This window comes from Calonectris borealis, unplaced genomic scaffold (assembly GCF_964195595.1).
Source record: "Calonectris borealis unplaced genomic scaffold, bCalBor7.hap1.2 HAP1_SCAFFOLD_123, whole genome shotgun sequence".
NCBI lineage: Eukaryota > Metazoa > Chordata > Aves > Procellariiformes > Procellariidae > Calonectris > Calonectris borealis.
In genome coordinates this window covers 165690-183525 of record NW_027441511.1, presented here as the reverse complement: position 1 = coordinate 183525, position 17836 = coordinate 165690, and the positions used below count along the sequence as shown (strand labels likewise).

At 41.8% G+C, this 17836-nt stretch overlaps 1 protein-coding gene and 1 long non-coding RNA gene across 11 annotated transcripts in view; one reads left to right on the top strand and one right to left on the bottom strand.

Moving 5' to 3' along the window:
• Nucleotides 1-9: 9 nt before the first annotated feature.
• LOC142076947 (uncharacterized) lies at nt 10-5444 on the bottom strand. 3 transcript variants are annotated; one of them, XR_012671442.1, is made up of 5 exons: nt 5363-5444; nt 4581-4671; nt 4202-4234; nt 3175-3269; nt 10-1295 (listed from the first exon to the last, which is right to left on the bottom strand). It is a non-coding gene; the product is annotated as an uncharacterized LOC142076947 (long non-coding RNA). The 3 variants fall into 3 exon arrangements; XR_012671443.1 differs by having other exon boundaries at nt 4581-4677; nt 5363-5440; XR_012671441.1 differs by lacking the exon at nt 5363-5444 and having other exon boundaries at nt 4581-5103.
• The window catches only part of KIAA0232 (KIAA0232 ortholog), a 72191-nt gene continuing 59757 nt past the window's right edge, over nt 5403-17836 (top strand). For 3 of the 8 annotated variants that reach the window (XM_075139164.1, XM_075139161.1, XM_075139163.1), the window contains exon 1: nt 5403-5617. The gene's annotated coding sequence lies outside the window, so the exon portion shown is untranslated. The remainder of the gene's footprint in view (nt 5618-17836) is intronic. The other 5 variants (XM_075139167.1, XM_075139166.1, XM_075139165.1 and 2 more) reach the window with 3 other exon arrangements.

Genomic DNA, 17836 nt, shown 5'->3' with positions numbered 1-17836 from the left:
AAATACACAGAATAAACCTAAGTTTATTATAGCCTATCAGTCATGCATACAGATTCACTTACATGCCACAGTTTTCAAAATATATATTTCTTTTTTTTTTAGGCATCTGAAAACATGCACTGTCTTTGCTTTGCAGTTTTTACCATGGGATCAGATAAGAAAGCTTTTTTGATCAGTCAAAACATAATGTCAAAGTGCCAGGACAATAAGCCATTAACACACAAATGATCTCTTCTTTTACTAAGGTCTGCAACAGAATACCATGTTAAGAAAATGCATTGGATGAAAAGAATACCACCTTTGATGTAATTACTTTAAGAACTCGATACATTTTCATGTTTCTTTCACTTTTCATTTCATATGGATCATTAATAAAGACGGAATGACTCTTTTAGTATATTCATTCCAAAATCTGTGGCCGGATTGTCAGCTAGTATAATGCGATCCACTGTGTTTTCAGCATTTTCACTGACTGAGAATATGGCCAATATCTGAAAAAAATGTTTGGTGGAATTAGTGTGGAACAATAATTGTATTTCTGACGAGTAAGGCAAGGATTGGATGCTGATGCTGCAGGCTACTCAAGGATGGTTAATTGTATTCATGAACTATTTGTAAGACAGCAAGCTGCCAAAACCTCAGACATTTCCAACATGGTAATTCTGGAATGCTGTAGTAAATAGGAAAAAACAGATGTCATAATGTGTTTCATTTAGTTTAAAACTTAACATGTAATTAACTTAATGGCTTGACAATAGCTGATGTAGCAACAAATATAATGCAATTAAATTAGTACCTCATTATGACATCAAATTCTTCTACATATGCATTACCAAAAAAAAGATCAGATTTTGAGACATCAGTATATTTTACGGTGACTAACTGTCCTTAAAATGCAATCGCATGTAGTACTTGCTTTGTATTTCATCACTGGTGGAAATGAGTTCATTTTTATAACACTGTACTTTTTGTAGTCTTTTCATTACACCACTAGTGAAAGCTGTTCCTTGGTTTATTGTTTCAAATGCTGTATCTAGGTACTTGGACTTTTGCATTCATTATGTAGTATAAAGCTTTCATTTTCTTTATCTTTTGTACTGCTTGGCTGTTTGTCCAAAGTGGTGTAAGCAATTATCACGCTTCTTTCACATCTTCTCTGAGTAGTTGTTACAGCAGACTTCAGGTGGTCTGTTTTACGCACAGAGCAGCATGTTGAGACAGAGTCCTGTTCGTGTATTATTTTGAACTTCCCAAAGGTTTCTCAAGGTATTATTAGGGTTTCTCAATTGTTAGTGCTGCAGGATGAAAAAGGGCAAGAGTACACTGAAGCAGAATAACTTCAAAAAAAATGTAGAGTCCCAAAGAAATACCAACACCAAGCCCAGACATTCTTGTTACAGAACAGGACTGCCTGACCTGCAAGTTCCGTGACAGTTTCCTATGTGCAGTTTGTGTTCAAAGAAAGCAAAGATACATTTGGAGGTTATAGTGATATAGTTGTATTAAACAGAAAATAATTTTACTTTGAATTATGTAATTGATTTTTCATGTGACTCAGATCTTCCAAACTCACCATGCTAGCACGTTCCTATTAAAGATATTGAAACCTGTTAGAGAGAAGTCTGAAAGGAAAAACGTCAAACTGTGGCCTAATGCAGATCCTACTAAAATTTAATGTTACTTTCCATTCACTGCAGTGGATGAGGTCCTTGATGCTGACAACAAAGTGTCCCTCTGATGCTGTGGGTATCTATAGCTTGCTTTTTCACTGTGCAAGGATATTATTAGGAAAGAGGGATCAGTAAAAAGGAATCTGAAACCTGATCCAGTGCTGAGGAATGCCTTTTGAATGTGTCATTTGAACCTAGTTATTACTTCTGTGAGGTGTGAACGTTTTGCGTGAGTCTTTGCTTAAAACCTGAAATGGACCTTGAAAAGTAGTAAAGAAGTTATGCAAGCCTTCACGCAATTAAGCAAAGTAGTTTCAAAGAGATAATTATATACTTCTGAAGCTGTGCATCAAGATACCCAATAAAATCATGTATCTGTTGGATGTTCCTTGTTTCACCTTGCATTAAGGTCCATCCATTTTCTGGATTTTAAAAATATCTTGAATTTATGTATATATTTAGATTCTGCACACTTAGATGATCTTTTTTATTCTTAAACTACATTTATTCCCTCATGAATGTTGCTCTGTCTCCATTTCTAAAACGCTGAATGGGCAGATTGCTTCTATCAAGCATTTCATATGAACAGTTTATGAAGTGTGAACAACAGAGGACTATCTAATGATTGGTTATCATGACTTTCAAAGTTAACTGATACGGAACCCCTGCTCAGGGAAAATCAGGGTTTTTTTATTGCACCTAGCAGGAAATTTTAGGGAATATTATAAACTGATCAATTTTAAGGAAGTAAGATGGATGGCTGACAGTAAAATGCTTACAAGCCGTGGCTATGTAATACTGAGCTGCTGTGCAATTCCTCCTTCAATATGTTCCTTAATAGGAAAAAATATTACATGGTGAAATTGATACATTTTTTAGAAATTTATTGGAGACCCTTTCCAGCAGGGGTCAAAATGAAAAAGGGAAACAGTGGTACTTGGTGAGGCTGACAGCTAAAAGCACAAATACATCAGTCACTCGGATGTGGTTCAGCATTCTTTTCAACACAGATCATTTAGCCTTGATTTTCCGAACAAGGGCTGTCACCTACAGTGCACACCCACTTAGTTGTTCTGGCTGTGTGCAGGTTGTCACACAGGGGCAACAAACAGAGTTCCCACAGAGAACGTCCATCTTTGATAGCAGTTCAGAAAGGAGCAGCCTCTGATCGGAGTTAGCATGCTCTATCCCTACGGCTTTTTGGAGGAAAAGTTCATTAGCTGCTTCGCATGCCAAGGGACCAGCTGTCCTTCAGCACACGGAACAGCTCTGATTGACCAGGAGGACAAGTGGGAAATAAGCTCACAGCAGTCCCAGCACGGCATATGGTCATGTACCAGCTGTTTCTGAAATGCGTGCCAAACGGAGAGCAGCATTGGGTTGGCTGTTAGGAAAATAAAACCCAACAAAAACCAACAAGCAAACAAAAAATTCCACTGTTGGGATTCCTGAGATCTGACCACAAAACCAGAACTGTCAATTTGAAATGTCACACAGCAACTACCTGAATATTCCGAATAATCTGTCACTGGCTTGCATGCTCTGACTTGCTCCATTCGGAGAACACCGATGTTCTGAGCATCTGTCCCTTCTACGGAGCTTTCAGAGAGAAAAAAATTATAGAAAGGGTGAAATAAGGTAAGTGGATTCGTATTAGTGATATACATACTAATACATTGAGAATACATTCAAAGACTGAATGGAGATTGATTTAAATTGGTGCCAATTGTTATTACAGACAAATCCCAGGTGTCTCACATTTTACTATATTTTATTTCTGCCTTGAAAAGGGGAATTCAGATTCTGAGCTCATGAACAAAAGGAGATTTGATTGCGATTGGCACGAGTCATATTACAGTGTTGGTGAAATGCTTCTGATAAACCAGTGGAATGACTCAGCAGAAAACAGTCAGCAGGATTTTTCCCCCAAAGCTTTTCAGTTTCAGCTTTTCATAACAAGAAAATAATTTAAACAGTAATTAAGTAGCCCAGAGAACAACGCTGCCCTCCTATCACAGGGTTTAAAGCACTACTTTCTCCTCAGAGCTTTCCTATCATGACACTCTTTCAGGGTTTGGAGGAAGCTGAACTGATTAACTCCACGTTCATATGACATCAATTATTGCCTCGGCAGCGTTTAAGAGAACGTCAGTAGCACATGTAGCTACACAATCCTGCATATTTAACTTTAAAAACTTAGGCTTTTTGGCTAGCCTAAATCAAATTTATGACTAAATTTGGTGCTAAGGAGGTTTAAAAAAGGTGAAGCCTAGCTAAAACAAAAATAAGAGTAATGCTGCTCCTGCACCAGGAAATGACTATGTAGGCTTGGAGGCAGTGGTTACTATCTTGGCTTGTGTTCATGTTTCTTATGAGACATATTTTTATGTACAGGCTTAGCTCGTCAAAAGGCCTGAATGGGACTACATCCGGGGTGGGGGGGATCATCTTTTCAAAGATGAGCTTGGTTCCAGTGACTGAAGATGTTTTTTGCACAAAAGAAACAGTGTTAGCCAATGTAGATGACATACCACATTTTGGAACTCTAGGAGCCACACATTTAGCTGTGAATAAAAGGAAGAAAACCCTTAGGATTATGCACAGACAGCAGACTTACTTTGACATCTTATATAATATTGACTTTCCGTAGACCCGTATGTGTTCATGTATTTGAGAAATGCGAGGTGCTAGTGTACACCTGAAAAAGGCATTATTATTTTCCCAATTAAGCAGCTTAATTAGTACTTTGGTGTGTCTTGTCATATTTTCAGTCTTACAGTGGCCCATTTTCAGTCATCTACTATGCTAAAAATGTTGCTCTTTCATTACGCTACGGTTGTGTAAACAGTTCTCATTAAGCTGGCATTTAATCAATTGGAATAAAATTTTCCCGGCTCCTGAGGAGCTCACCTACTAAAACCAGTGGCATCAGTCTTCTAAAAGACGACTTTCTTTCCAGACGGTCCTTCATTTAGCAGCAAAATAAACTTTGTTTTCTAACCTTGCCCTCAGAGTCGTTAAGGATTTCAAAAGGACCTCACATTACAAACACCGCCACACTCCATCATTATCCCCCATTTCCTCCTTCGCATTCCCGCCCCGGCCCTGAGTGTTTTCCCCTCCGTCGTTACCACGCAGCCAGCCCTCCCGAGGGGGCAAGGGCGGCTGCCGCCGGCAGCTCGCTGAGGGAGGCGAGGCGAGGCGAGGCGAGGCGAGGGGCCGCCGCCCGCCTCCCCGCCCGGGTGACGGCCACCCCGAGGCACGAAGGACAGCGCAGCTGCCCCCGCCCGCCGCTGAGGCGGCCCTCGGAGCCGCTCTCCCCGCCGGCCGGCCGGTGACTTTCAAACGTCTCGCCCGCCCCTTTTCTCCTCAGGCGCCCTGCGGCCAGCGCGGCGCTCTCCCGGCAGGCGGGGCCGGGGCTGTACAACCAGGGCAAAGCGATACTTCCCCTCCTCCCCCTCCCGCCCTTCCTGCGCGGCGGCCCGCCATGGAGCCGGCTCGCTGGCGCCCGGGCACTATGGTACGGGGACGGCGGGGCCCGGCCCCCCCGCTGCGCGCCCGCCGCCGCGCCGGAGAGCTCGGCGCGCCCCTCGCCGCCCCGCTGCGCGCGCGCAGGCACCCGGCGCGGCCCCACAGCCCGACCCGCGCGCCTGGGCGGCGGGATCCGGGCCGCCCTCTGGGCGGAAGGATACGGGGAGGAGCCTGCGGCGCGGTCCGCCGGGGCGCTGAGTCCTGTTGCCGGGTGACGGAGCGGCCGGCCCCCCTCCCTCCCCGTGGCGCTGGGAGCCGCCGCCGCTGCCGCCGCCGCCGGTTTACGTAACGCCTCCCAGGGCAGGTCCCGGCTCCGTCCCGCCCGCCTCACTCGGGGACGGCAGCAGCGGGACGGAGTCCGCCGCCTCCTCCGGCTGCCAGAGGCCCCAGGGCCCCGCTCTGCGCCGCCACGGCAGGTAAATACCCGCCGCGGGCCCGGGGAGCAGAGGGAGGGGCAGGGCTGGAGGGAGGGCAGCAGCCGCCCTCCCTGTGGCAACGGGAGGACGGAGCCGGGAGGCGGCGGCGGGCGCCCCCCCCCCCTTCCTTCCCGCCGCCGCGCTGAGGGACGGGCGGGCTCGGCCCCCGGGGAGCGCTGGGCCGGCGGCTTGAGGCCCGGCCGAGGAGGCCCGCGCCGGCCCGCTCTCCCCTCCCCTCTCCGCTAAGAGCCTGGGAAGAGGAGGAGTTGCGGGGCCGGGCCTGGCTGGCGCTGCGAGGACGGTTTGCCGGGACGGCGCGTCCCGCTTATCGGCTGCGCCTGCCGCAGCGCGGCGGGAGCGTGCCGGCAGGGCCGGGGGGAGAGGGGAGGAAGCGCGGCGACGGGAGGAGAGGGGCCGGGGAGGGGGTGACAGGGAGCGCGAGGGGCCGGGCGGGGGGGCTGGCTGCAGGCCGGCGGCGAGGCAGGGCTCGGGGGCGGGGCCGGGGGCCCGGGGGCCCGGCCGGGGTGCCCCGGTCCGAGCGCCTGCCTGGGAGCTGAGCCCTCCCCGGGCCTCCCCCCCCCCCCCCCCCCCCCGCTTCTCTATCCCGGCCCCCGGCCCCGGGGTCCCAGCGTCACGGTGAGCGGCTTGCGCCGGGGGTCGGGAGGGAGGCGCCGGCCTGGAGCGGGAGCCGGGGCTCCCGTGCCTTCGGGCCGGATCACGCCCGGGAGGAGAGGAGGAGGGAGAGGAAGGCGGCACCCAGCACCCACCCGTCGTGGGTGCCGGGCTGCGCCGATGTCACCCGGCGCAGTGGACGGGGAAACCGGAGGATGCGGCGCTTCGGGTCAGGATAGTGAGAGCCTGAGCCGGGCAGCCCCTTCCCTGCCCAGCCTGACCGTGAGGTTGAAGGGACAGGGCTTTCCGCACCCCCCGGGTCCCTGCCGGTTGTGCCTGGTGTGCGGGGATGGCTCACGCCGTGACCTTTCATCCCGTGCGTAATTGTACAAAGCGCAGACAGCGGCTGCTGACCGGTCAGGAGGCGCTGGGAGACGGGTCCGAATGCCTCGGGCTGGGGCGGACGGAAGCCACCGCCGGCTTAGCTGCGGCCTTACAGGGCCACCCTGGGGGCCGATCTGGTGGGACGCGCTCCCTTTTTTTTTTGATTTTTTTTTTCTTTGCAACAGCATTGTCCTTTAGGGGCCTATTGAAGGCAAAAGGCGGATAGAAAGGCTAGGGCTGCTGCTGTTTCAGGAGGAGGAGCTGGGCTGATGGGAGACTGATGGGAGCCGCATCCTATGGCCGCTCGGAGCTGGGCGCCGCCGGGGCGGGCCCGGCAGGACCGCAGCCTCTCGTAGGCAGTGGGCGGGGTGGGGGGGACAAGGTTTGGCGAAGGTTACAGCTGAATGCAGAAGTGACACAAACTGACACTTCATTCCAGCAAACTCATTTCCATCTTCTCCTCGTGTCCTCTCGATTAAAAGTATACATGTATTAAGTCGTGTTATAAAACTCTGAGAAAAGCGAAAGTGCGGTGCTTTTTTCTGTTTTGTCTTTGTTTTAATTACTCATTGCAGTACCTGATACTGATCTGAAGGGTGAAAATAGTAGATTTGCTTGTCCTTTCAAAGAAAAGACATTCCTATATTCCAGTGTTTTCTGTATATAAGTAATTTGGGTTGTAGTTTATAGGCCTGGGATCAGAGGACACTGTGGTACTGGTAGTTGATTTTCCTCATGCAAACCCTTTTAAGTGTTTAGGTTTTTACCCTTCTGTGGTACGTCGTGTATTACTTCTGTGTTCCTGGGATGAGGTGGGAATTGCAGATGAAATTTAGTTTCTTAGCTGTCAAAAGTGAGCTCGTGATGATTCAGTAGATAATTGTATAAAACAAACTACTTCACTGCAGTGCTTAAAACCCAAGTATTGCGGGCTTCTCGCAATCCATGGGAGTCTGAAATTGACATTTTTCTTTATTGTTTAAGACCAAAATATGCCTTATAAAAGTAAATGACATGGAACTTGATTGTTACTTGACATGTAACTGTACAGATTTTATTTTCTACTAATCCTCCATCTGCTGTTTCTTGTCAGTATGGATATGCTAAAATGGTACTGTACAACCCCTCCCTTCCAATCAATAAAGCATATTGTATAGGTATCAAAATCTTCTATTTTGATCATTGAGATATAAGACGGGATGTAGATAATTTGAATAAAATGCGTAGTACACTATATATTTCTAATGTTCTTCATTTTCGAAGAATTATAGGGGAAATCCTGATTTGTAGACTCCGTTGAAAGCATCAGCAGTTTATATCCCCCCCATATTCTGCTTAGCAGATATTCCCACACAGAACTTTATCAGTTCATTTGTTTTGTGCACTGTGGGAGTAATTCTTTGAGACCACAGATTCTGCAAATTTGTATTGGATACATGACCCTCTAGCTTTTCTGCTCATCAGCAGGGGAATCGTAAGGAAAGGAAGGGGCAAACAGATTTATATGTGACCCAAGAGGAAAAATTGGAGACCTCGAACTTCTCTGGTTATCTTAATATGCTGATTTCATAGCCTGCATTCCCCATTGCTTTTGTTGTTGTTGCTATTCGTTGTTCTTCCAAGTAAGAGAAATTCCATAGGGGTAAAATGATGTCAGCATTTTCCTTGCTCGCTTGCTGTGCATTCGAGCAGGAATAGGGACAGAGGAAGATCTAGATACTGCTCATAACTTCATTATTTGTCCTTCTTGAGAATCTTGTTTCCAGGTGAATAGAGGGGATGAAGAAAGCCAAGAGGTTGGTTTTATACTTAGCGTGGGTGAATTTTCTGTGGAATTTTTTTGGTTTTTAGGTATAGTGCTGTAGAGTCAGAATAGACTTTCTATCTACTTAGCTAGAATCCTAGCAAAATCATCTATCAGTTTGCTCCTTCTTTAAGCTTTGCGTAAAGAAGCATATAAAATTTGTAATGATGGATGTTTGAAACTAGTACCTGTTAAATATTTCCTTTAAAGTCATCTAAATGTTAATGTGTTCAAAATAAGAAATTTGAGCTTTTTTTTTTTTGTTTTTTTTGTTTTTGATCTGGGGTTTTCTGTAGTTTGTGAGAGTAAAAGACCCTTATTTCTTGTTACTCCATTGCAGCTTGTTTTTCTTCTTTCTTTTCTTAAGACATGCATTTATAGCACAGGTTTCATACCTGACTGATGGACTGATAATGTGAAGCCCCTAAAATTATATAATGGTAATAACAACCAATAGCTAATAACTAAAAGTAATAACCTATTGCTATAATAAGATGAGTACCAATGTCTGGTAAAGCAGAATGTGATGAAGACAGCAAGGCTTAGAATTCCTGTAGGCTAAGAGAAGTAGCAGGAACTATTCTAGTTATCTGCACTGCTAGTGGAGCTTGGAATACAAATGATCTTCTAGAACCTATTTAATATGCTCTGTTTATTGGGATAGTTTCTTCTGTGTTGTGGAACAGAGATTGGAATCCTTCATTTTAGTCCAAGAACAGTGACAGGCTGGTTAGGTAATTTGCAAATGTAATTATAGAAATGAGTTGTTGTGTTGTGTCCATCCCCCCACCCCCCCCCCCCCCAAGAATTTTTTCCGAGTACAATCAATTTCATGATAGAAAATAAAAATGTTCAAATGAATATTTGAATGCTCAGTTGGATTTCAGTATACAGACAAAAAGAAAATTGGCTGATAGGAGGGAAAAGTGTGTTTTTTCGTAATTTGGAAATAATTTACCAGATCTTTCTAGGCAGAAATACCAGGTGACTGCAGGACTGCAGGAGCGTTTTAGTAGAAAAAGATCTAAATGAGCTAGTTATAATATTTTTACTCAAAAGCATCTTGTTCTGCTTTTTCCAAAAGTTGGTGGGTGCATTTATAATGGATGGTGAGGGATTGAATGTGTATTTTATTGGGCCACGGTGCTGGTTGGGAGGGTGGGGGGGAAGTGTTGAGTGGTTTGAACATTCAGTACAAAGATTGTTCTTTCACAAATTTCTTACTAGAAGTCTCAAGCTTTATTGGAAGCTACTGAATATTTTTAATTTTTAGTCTGCTATTTTCTTTATAATTTAACATGCAAGTGTTTGGATTTACCTGCATAAAAGTATTCATTGATTATTTCTGCATCATCTAGATTCTGTTCGTAACTTAGCTTCTGTACATCTACTTTGGTATCTGTCTTCCCAAGAGATTTATTTCTAAGGCAGTAGTGTGGAAGTTTCAATTATAAAGGATTTAAATTAATTTTTCACTGTTGTGATATTGTATGTAATAAGTGAATTATATCCTGCTAAGTTTGTGCATAGTCTGTGCTCAGGCTTGTTATAACAATTTTCATTTTTAATATCATTTGAGGAATGTTTAAATTTCTCTTTTTTACTGTATTGAGGAGGAAGTTTCAAATATGCTAATTTTCCATGCTAATTTTACTTTTGTCTGTAATTTTCTAAGCCTTATACAAGAAAGGATTGCATGTGAAAATTTATACTCTGTGCAAAAAACTCGTTAATAAATAAAAATAAATTCTAACGGGGATGAAATCTGAATAGTTTTGTGTTCTTTTTGTAACTTCTAAAAATCTTCCTCTAGTTACTATTACATTTACATAAGGAAGAAGGTCTGCTGGATAGAGTGCTGGACTAGGATAGAAGAGACCTACAGTTTTCTATCAGCTCTGTCGCTGAGTGGATTCAAGCACATTGTTCCATCTTAATGTGCCTGTGTTTGAGATGCTGTATGGAAAGAAGGAGCTGTTATGCTTTTTATATGTTATTAAATTGGGGGTGGTGGTGGTGGTGGTGGTGTTTTTATGGTTTGGTTAGATGAAGTAGCTTGGTTATAGAAGAATTCTGAAGGGAACCATAGTTGCACTGCGGAAGAGGTTTTGCGTATTTAGACTGTGGAAGAAAGTACGGAGAGAGATAAGAGAGTAAGAGACTAGGGGTAGCTGAAGGCCAGAAAAAATGAAGCAAATTTTCATAAGATTGTGTAGTTTTAACATCCAAACAGCAGAGTTGAGTTGCAAGATACATTCTGCAAGGTTGTTCCAGGTAGTGTTAGCTTAGTCAGGACTTAGATTGAGGTAATCTTCCACAGTAAAGTGGGAAAATGTGCTAAAACATACACAGAGTGATTAAGGAAATTATTTTGGTCATTTAGCATGTGTCATCTGTGCTTTTTAAGAAAATAAAGTGTTTTATTAGCCTAAAGAAAAAAGGCTGCTTGAAGCATCACTAATGAAGAAATCAGTAATGCGTATTGCTGCCATTGGATGAGTAATTAATTCTCACTAAATCCTTGTGACACTGTAATCTGTTATTACAAACTTGAAACAAATTTGAAGACTCTGTGGCTGAGTGGGAGTGCAACATTAAAATACTGCATTGAATTTAGGACACTGGAGTATCTTGAAAGAAACAGAGCCAGCTTCCAGTGATTTGTCTGATTGATAACTTTACTTATGAAACTTAAGGAAAAAATTCTACTGTTTCATGATATTTTGATTCTGCTGGCTGAAGATTTTGAGCTATTGACTGTTACTAATTAGCTAAAGGTTGCTGTTGAGTGACTTTCTATTCTCCTGGTTTTGTCTTCTGGGGTAGAAGTTCACCCTGCTGCTTATTTGACTATTGCACTTAACAGTGAAACAAAATTACCTATAGGAATTCTTGTTTTATTGAAGTTTTTATAGCTGCTTTGCTGGAAGTCATGTTGAATTGTGTGCGGTGATACAAGAATTTTAAAATGTTTCTGTAAGTCTAGATATTAGTTTAATTTTCATATTTGTATAGATAATTTTTTCACCAGCTTCTCTGAACAGGATATCTTACCAGCTTGAGAGAAACCTCAGAGTTCCAGTTTTTAGTAACTTTGTTCCTGAGTTGTGAAAGAAATGCCTTGGTTAACAGTACAGTAACTTCCTTGAAGAGAAGTAATATAATGCTGACCTGCTATTTTTGTAAGAGGTTTTCTGGTGGTGATAGTTAAATATTTTGCATTTTAGTAAAATAAGATTTCCAGCAGTCATTTGAAGTAACAAACAGCAAATTTATTATTTTAAGAGCAATATTAGCCTGTCCTACCTGTTCGGTTTGTAAACTTTTTTTCTTTTAAATAAGCAATAGCATTTTTAAGCAACGTACGTAATCATAAAAGTGGAGATATGATATGGCAACAAATATCACCACTGTTTTTATGGAAAAAGAAGAAGAAAATGTTGTTTTCCTGACAGTCTTACAACATAAGCTGATCAAACAATGCCTATGGAAATGCACTCAAGTGCTAAAATATATATTCTTTCATGTGAATTGTTACTTTGTTCAAAATTGCAGGGTCTCCTACTTCTGATCTCAATATCATAAATATATAGAATTTAATTTACTGACATTTTGGATTAAAAGTTAGAGGTAGTAGAAGTGCAGGAGAAAAGTATTTGAAACAATTTCCTTTGTAGGTCTGCCATATTTTCTTTGCTGCAAAGTTGATATCTTCTCTGCTGGTCAAGTCATAGAGCTTGCAAATTCAACTTGTCAGAACTCTTTGCGATTACTGAGCCTCTTGTGGCTGACGCATATTGTACATTTTTAGACAGTTATTAATGAAAACGTTGTCTATATGTGACTTCCAACTGAACTTGTTATAACATCTTTTTTTTTATTGAAAAGAGCAGTTGAAAAGACTATATGGTTAGGCAATAGTTGTATTTGGTTTTAAACCCTTCATGAGGCTATTTTCAGCTTTTCAAAAAGGTAGCAATTAACTCCTTGAGTCGCAGACCGAATATAGAAAACTTCAATAGTAAGCATTCAGAGAAGACCTTCATACAAATTAAAGAAGCTAACAAAATAAAGTAAAATGTGTAGTGTGGTCATTAACTAGTTAGATGTTTATATACAGCTGGATTATTAACTTTGGAAGTATAAATAGCTGGAGAAATACTATAGCCTTTAAATGGGCAGTGGTTATTGGATCTTTGGAATTCATAATTCATTCTTCTTTTCCCTCTGAAATTAAAGATGTAATGTATGCCGAAGAATAAATTGTGTATTAATTGAAATAAATCCTATATGGTTGCTCTAAAAGAGTGGCCACTGGGCTACTTGATGCTGCAGTAGTGTTCCAGCTAATGTGAAGAGCACTGAATGTTTTATCAGGGTGGCCCCACTGGTGGCCTGGGGGATGATTCCTCCTGGTGGTTGCCTGTGCCTCGGAGGAGGCTGGCAACACCTCTTGGGGCACACTGGTGTCTGTGTCTATGCACTGAGATGTTATGAAACTGGAGGCAAGTCTGTTTTAATGGATGCACACGTAACTCGGCGCTCAGGCCTCCAAGCCATTACCATTCTGCTTGGGAAGGGAGCTCAAACACAGGCAAATAGCTGTTGGTAACAGGTATTTTGAACTGCCCTAACAGTTGGGTAAATCGAAGACATCAGGAGGGCAGGAAGGAGAGTGATCAAAATAGTCGAGAGCATTTATCTGATCTTTCTGTTACTTGACTGCATCCTCTGTTGTATTGTTAAGCCCCGCATATATTCTAGGTGATAGGCCAGTAAATATAGTGAGAGACAAGTGGTAGAAAGCTTACAGATTTTACATGCCGAAAGTCCTGAAGATAAACGTCTCAGCTTAAAATGTGTGCATTCATTGTGATCTTGTTTATATTTGGTTTTGGTTTTTATTAGCTCCATTTATGTTTCCTTAAACCTGAGAAAGAGTTACTGAAGTATGATGATGGTAATCAATGATGTGCAGGCTTCTTGCTTGTGTACATAATAAAAGATACAGCTTTTGATAAATAGTGTCCCTGTGAACATTCTCATGGGACTGAACAAAAAAGACTGTCTCCTCCTTGAAGTTACAGCTAGACAGGTATTTCTTCCCAGGACCTCTCAGGCCCTGTAGCAGTCCATCCGGGCAATCCCTGTGTGTAATAGACTTGAGGTAAACGAGAGAGTGTGAGATATTTGTGACTGGCTTTGCTCTGGTATGCTGATAAAATCTGCAATTTTAAATTGAAAAACTTAAATCATACCAGTTACTTCAATAGTAAAAAGAAATGTAACAGAACAGTCTGAAACCTGATGTCGGTGATACTCAAATTACACTGATGGTTGGGGAGTACTGTAAAGTATGAGCTGAGGCAACGTCTACGTTTTTGAGGTGTACATATGCTGCCTTCTGCATTAGCACTCACTGTTTCTCTTGGGTTCTCCACACTTCGGTGATCCATAATATTTTAGGCTAGTTACAGTGCAACACTTGACTCTCTCTTACCAAACTCGAACCAACCAGTAATTTCATCGTCATCTCTAGGCTACTGTTGCAGTTTTGAGGCTGAATCTGCTGAATGATATAAGTACGGGGTACAGTTGCATGGGTCAGTAGGGAATTTCTGTAAAAATGTTGGAAGTATCACATCTGTTGAAGTACCTGGATTGGATTCCACATTTTGTGGTCCGAAAGACTTGCATCTGAATTAGCTAAAATGCGCTTTCTGAACTCTGCCTTCCTAATGTTGTGCTTAAGTGGATCTAACAGTGGGCCACTGCTGAAAAGGGCAACCCCACTTCCTTTTTTGTGCCAGATATAGAAATTTTGTGGCAACAGGGTGAGTTGATCACTTGTATTTCTTGACACCAAAAATGAATTTTTTTCCATCTACAACAAACTGATCCAGTTCGTCGCTGCAACTACACAGTGGATGGTTAAGTACAAGGACAAAAGGGTGAGAACGCCAGGAAGGGACGATGGGAGAAACAGTAGAACATCCTCTCTTGGTGGCAGTATGGAGTTGCGGTGCAGTTTGTGTTACGCTCACTAGCCCTTGAGTCGTCAGCCACACAGGTTTCTTTGTCAAGATGCTGCTGCTGGTGTTGTTCTCTTGAAAGTTAGTTACTGCTGCTATAAAAAACATCACTTCTGGTTTTTACAAACTGGTACTTGTGTTGGCAATAGTAGTAGTTACTTCAAATTTTGTCGGTTATATGCAGCATTGTTTTAAGTTAATTTTTAATGTGAAAAATATTTACTTAAGTTCCTTGTCATTAGATGCTGATTTGTATTTTTAAACTTATAAAAAATTACCGTATTTCTAAGTTATGTGATATGTGTACATTTTTCTTTTTTCAGATAGGATTAAAAAAAAATAGTAGTCTCATTTCAACAGAGCAGTAAAATTTAGTTCAAACATCCGTTTTGAGCAAGCTTGAAATTTAGTTCAACAGCCAGTCTGGACAGCAATAAAACAAACTGCCATGAGAAAATTTTTTTCCAGTTTATGTTCATCGTTTTTTAAGAATAGAATGGAATTATTAGGACTGTATTGGTAACTGGATAACCTTGTTTGGACAAATTCGTACTAAAATAATATAAATGTTGCTGTTGTTAATGACAGCTGGGCATTTGAAATTAGTGGAGCAGTATTTCACTCCTCTAGGTTCAGACACTCTATAAATATGTTTCAATTTATTAAATCTGATCAATGTTTGAAGGTGTTTTTAACAGTTGTAAGCCCCTCTTAAAATTAATACTGAAATTTTTGGAGACATAATGCTTTGGGTTGGGGGGAGGGCACAGGTTACAGATGTGCTGTACTTAGCACTTATCTGGTACAACTGCACAACAAACTGTGGTACCAGAAATTGTTTTATTTATCAGGTTTTATTTTGTGAGAAATGCTCTGGGCTACCTTATGTTTATTGAAATGGAAGTGGTGGCTATGTGCTGCATAATGAGGTGCTTGCTTTTGATCTTTTTAATACAACTTTAATACTGAGTCTTGACCTCCTAGAACAGTTTCCTGAGTGATGCTATGAAATAAGAATACTTCTGTCTTGAAGGTAAAATTTACTTACCAAATTATCAAGACACCTATTGAACCATGATCTGCAAAACTTGCCAACTATTAGGGCTTATTAATTAAATTTTTAAGTCATACTACATGTAGTGAAGAACTACCTCCTAGGTGTCTGCTATGTAGAGATGCTTCTTACAAGACTGCTATATTGTAATAGCAATCCTTTCAAAAGAGTCTGTTTATGAAGCCACTTTCAGATGTTCTTACAATTCTATAAAGTGATCAAGTTCTGATATGTGGTGGGCATAGTATGCTGCGACTGTTCTTCACAGTGTTTGTTTTGCTGCTAGGCCATGCTTTTTCCTCTTTTGCTCTTGCCTTTTTTTTCTAACTTGCAAATTGTACATTTTCCAGCATATATTACATGTTTGTTTTGAGGAAGTGGAGAATATTCAGATTACTGAGAATTTGGGGTCTTGGATATGCAGCTGAACCCCTAGTGCAGATGCCTCACCTGCTAATTCTGCAGTCCGTTAACAATTGTTTCCCATAGCTCAGTTTTTGCTCTCTGACAGGATTGAATTTCTGACATCTTGTAACAAAGTTCATATATGTTAATAATGTGCAGCCCTGTGAGTGGATCAGCTAATTGAACTCCTCCAGCTACTGTTTTTTGAAGTGTTGTTCTTCTATTACGATGAACATGAATGTTTTATGAGAACAGCTGTACTGGTTCAGACAAAGGCTTTGTCAAATCCAGTACTTGTCTGCAACAGCATCTGTAAGTGAGCTGTTAGGGACGAAAAAGAACAGGGAGAGTATATGCGATACCTCTCCTGAATACTCCCTCAGCCTCACACTATTTTCAGTCTAGGGGATTTCCTGAGTCTGATGTGGTTTGTCTAGTTGGAAATTCTCAAGGGATCTCTCTTGTTCAATTTCCTTTGAAGCCCATCTGATTTTTTTTTTTTTTTTTGAGTCCTCAGTATCTTTTGTCAAGGAATTCCTAGTACCCGTTGTGTGAAGTTTTGTACATAGCTTTTACTAACTTGTTGGTACTTTCTATTAAGAAAATACATTGAACAGTCAATCCCTATCCATGGAGAGGCACGTCTTCTTTGATATATCAGGACCAGGGTTGCATGTTATATACCATATGCGTGCAAAACATTAATTCAGTGACACAAAGATGACTTTAGTTTTGTTCTGTGATTTGCTTTTTTGACTACTGCTGGGTTTGAGCTTATAGTTTCATGAAATATCTAACATATTACTTAGGAAATAGATCCTGGGATTAATAGTCAGCTCACAACTCATTGTTTTATGTATTAATAGCATGAGGTTGTTATTCCTCCTCTGTCTCATTTCAAGTTTATCTACGCTGAATTTTGTTTGCCTTTTTATTGCCCAGTCCAGTTTCATAAGGTCCTTCTGCATTTTTTCAGTTAATTTATATTCAGTATCCCTGATAGCTTGCTGTTGTTTGGTAGCTTGTTAACTCTGTCGCCCATCCCATCTTCCAGGTCATTTTTGAATTCGTTAGGCAATGCAGGTCCCAGTGCAGAATTCTACAGAGCTATGCTTGTGACCCCTCTGGTGTCATCTTGTTTATGCCTCTGTTCTTTTTCTTCTCTAACTTAAGTAAATGAGGCTTATATGGTAGCTCTTGAATCCTTTGAGTAATTCCATAAGCTTTTATACAGGATTAGCAGCTTCAGATTTTCATTTGGATAAGTGTTATGAAAATAAGCTTGTAGATTTACAAGAAAAAAAATCCTGCAGTAATGCCCACAGATAGGTTTCTGTCCCCTCTGTGGGTTCTCTGACTTGACTGAGTTACATTAGAACCATAGCATCAGCCCAACTTCGTTAGACATCAGTCAACCGTCAAACATATATCCATTACAAATGAGATTGTATCATTCTTGCACTTTCTGATAATACTCCTTAAAAAAGGCAGTTTTTTTTTTCTAAAAGTTAATTCACAGAGCTGCTTTTATGCTTCCGACCTCTTTTAGTGTTCCTTGCTTTGATTCTAGCCAGGTGTTTTAATCTGTGTTTCTCATGGCACAGCAATGCTTCTGAAGCTTTGTGGCAGAAATTGTCTGAACTGGGATGGAGGGAGAGGTTTGTTTATAGCACAGGCATTATCAATTTTTTTGTTTTATGATAGTGTTTCAGTGCCTTGGTCATGAATCAAGCCCCTGCTCTGCTGTTTGTTGTACAATAACATCAAACATCATGAACACATAAAAAAGCTGTCCTTGCTCTGAAGACTATACAGCCAAATTCCTTAGATTATCGAGGAATGTGATTAAAAAATAACAACTTCTTTTACTTCTGAATTCACATGTCTTTTAAATGCCATGTGAAATTTATTAAGGACACAGATTCCAT